The 2,500-nt window shown below is 42.8% G+C and overlaps 1 long non-coding RNA gene across 1 annotated transcript in view; it reads right to left on the reverse strand.

The window, feature by feature from the left end:
- The window catches only part of LOC137973482 (uncharacterized), a 17,091-nt gene that overhangs the window by 14,026 nt on the left and 565 nt on the right, over positions 1-2,500 (reverse strand). The window contains exon 1 of the long non-coding RNA XR_011117248.1: positions 1,095-2,500. This exon is cut by the window's right edge and continues 565 nt beyond it. This is a non-coding gene — a long non-coding RNA (uncharacterized lncRNA). The remainder of the gene's footprint in view (positions 1-1,094) is intronic.

The raw sequence follows: 2,500 nt of genomic DNA on the forward strand, positions 1-2,500 counted from the left end.
TGTGTCTTTAATACATTTACATAGTCTCCAAATAACGAAATTTAAGGACGTTCGCGCGAAAATTGTTCAACATTGATTTTTTTCTGAAACTTTTACCACTGTAAGATGATGAGTTAGTTATGTCAGAAATGTAAAAAAAATGGGGGGTCACCGACTTCGTTTTGGAGAGAACATGCCCGGAAAAACACCCAAAATATGGCAAAATCGGGCTTCGTTAGCGAATAAGGCCAGTGTCTGTAAACCTAAATATATTGCAATTAAATCTTTGAAGTGAAATGTTCTCTGCCAAATATTGTTTAAGTGGACTTATTAAGTGAATTTAGTCAACTGGTGAGGTTCCTTAAAGATCAAGTTCGCATTTAGGGACCACAGTTTCACGCGCCTTGCAGCCGCAAGATGGCAGGATTTGATGTCCCGTGAGCAAAAATCTTGAAATTTTTTTAACTTCCCACATTGATTTTTTGTTCATTTTTGGACAACGTGGAGATGATTGTAAATAAAATCCGTTTCTGGAAAGAAAAATAGGGGTCACCGAACGTCCAAGACCGTTAAATCCAGGCAAAGCTATAGCAATGGCCTTTTGCCCTATCATTTTCTCATTTTTATTACTTAGCGCGCGCGCTCGTGTATGACGTGACGTGTGCATTTGCGTGCGCAGTAAGAATGCGCAGAAACAATTGGCGCGAACGTCCTTAAGGGTCACACCCATGCATGTTCACACCACCCCACCGGTTTATTTCGAGATCACACAATGACCAGCTCCCTGTTGGCTTGGGAACATTCTAAGGAGCGAAAAAACAAGTGTCCTTTTTTCAGATGTCTTTGAAATCATTGCAATCCTTGACGTAACCAATTTTCGTTGCTGTCGTGTTTTCGTCAAAGATTACATAGTTCTCCACCATTTGTTTCCCGGGAAAAAGCCGGTCTTGCGTCTTTGTCATTGGACGAGCGAGAGCTTTTGTCGTGCTCATCATTTTCGATTTCACACAACACATGCCAACTCGAGCAAAACATTTTTCAATTGTTCTGTGTTGATGTTATTATTTGAAGTCTAAAGATTACTTGCATCATAATAAATATAAATCACTACCTACCTTCGGTAACGCTTGCGTCCCTGGTGAAACGTAGCCTACTGCAACGTCTTCTACTTTTGCAGACGTCTTGACTTGAGAAAAGGCAAAACACAACGATTTTATTTGGTTTCACTAAAATATATTATTTGTTTATCTATTGATGAAAGTGGTTTGAAAAAATGTAACCTACCTCGACAAATTATTCTTTCTGGCCAAGGATTATTAGCAAGCCAAGGCCGTGCCGATATCGACGGCAGAAAGTAAGATATGACGACGGCTATCTTGAATATTTCGCACTTATTCCATCTTGTTCACGGTGTAAAATATGGGCGAAGGCTTTGATGAAAAGATAAAGAGTGAGCGGGTCATTGTTGTGTGCTCGCGTTGTCGTCTAAACCTCAAATTTGGTTATTTTACGTTGTTGTTTTGCTGAATACGCCAAAGAAACGTACCAAGATGAGTGCGGCATGTGCACGTGCTGCACGTGAATCGTGCAACGAAATTTACAATGTCTCTGCCTTTTGGGAAGTTCATCGGTAACTGTGGACAAAAGCCAAATCATGAGATAGAATCCAACATGCTTCTTTGATTTTCCGCAGAACGCAAATTTCAGCCTGCCGTTTACCGTAGAAGCGATGATAAATATTCTCTAATAATAGGGAGCTTACACAAGGACGACGGCGGCGGCTACGGGAACGCCACGGTACAATGGGCTTAATCAACAAAAACAAACGCTCTGCACGCTCGACAAGTGCGTTTTTCTAAACAAATACGAAGCCACGCCTGCGTTCTGTTCTCCAGGTGATCTGGTGACGTAGTTCGGAGGACTGGGGAGAAACATTTTAACGCCGTATCCCACAACCGCGAGCGGCCTTATTTTCGAATTCACCATAGCAGAGGCGAGATTAGATCTCGTCGCGTCTACTTCAACGTTCATTCAGTAACAGGAAATGTGGTAGACACGGAATGATCTGTTGAGTTTTGGCGATGGAAATACGGCGTTAAAATTTTTCTTCCCAGTCCTCCAAATTACGTCACCAGATCACCTGGCTGTTGTAAAGCACACCGGAGGGGAGTGCTCTACCACATACCAGTCGTAAATCGCAGCTACACTCTCGAAGCACATACGCGAAGTTAACCGAAGGGCATACGTGTTAAGCATACGTGGCGACGTGGCATGGTTGTGCAATGGCTCATTCTCCCTTTATAGCGCATGCGCGGAGTTTAAACCAAAGTGCACATGTGGCGTTCAACGAGAATGACGTCATTGAAAGTAAGCACGAACATGGTGTCTAACACGCTCAAACCACATAAAAATGCACACACCGTTCACTGTAAACCAACACTAAAAGATGTCGAGCGTTTTCGAAATGGGTCAGTCCGCAAACTTTACCAGAGACCGGCACTTTACGAGCGAACATTTGCGT

This window comes from Montipora foliosa, chromosome 10, assembly GCF_036669935.1.
Source record: "Montipora foliosa isolate CH-2021 chromosome 10, ASM3666993v2, whole genome shotgun sequence".
NCBI lineage: Eukaryota > Metazoa > Cnidaria > Anthozoa > Scleractinia > Acroporidae > Montipora > Montipora foliosa.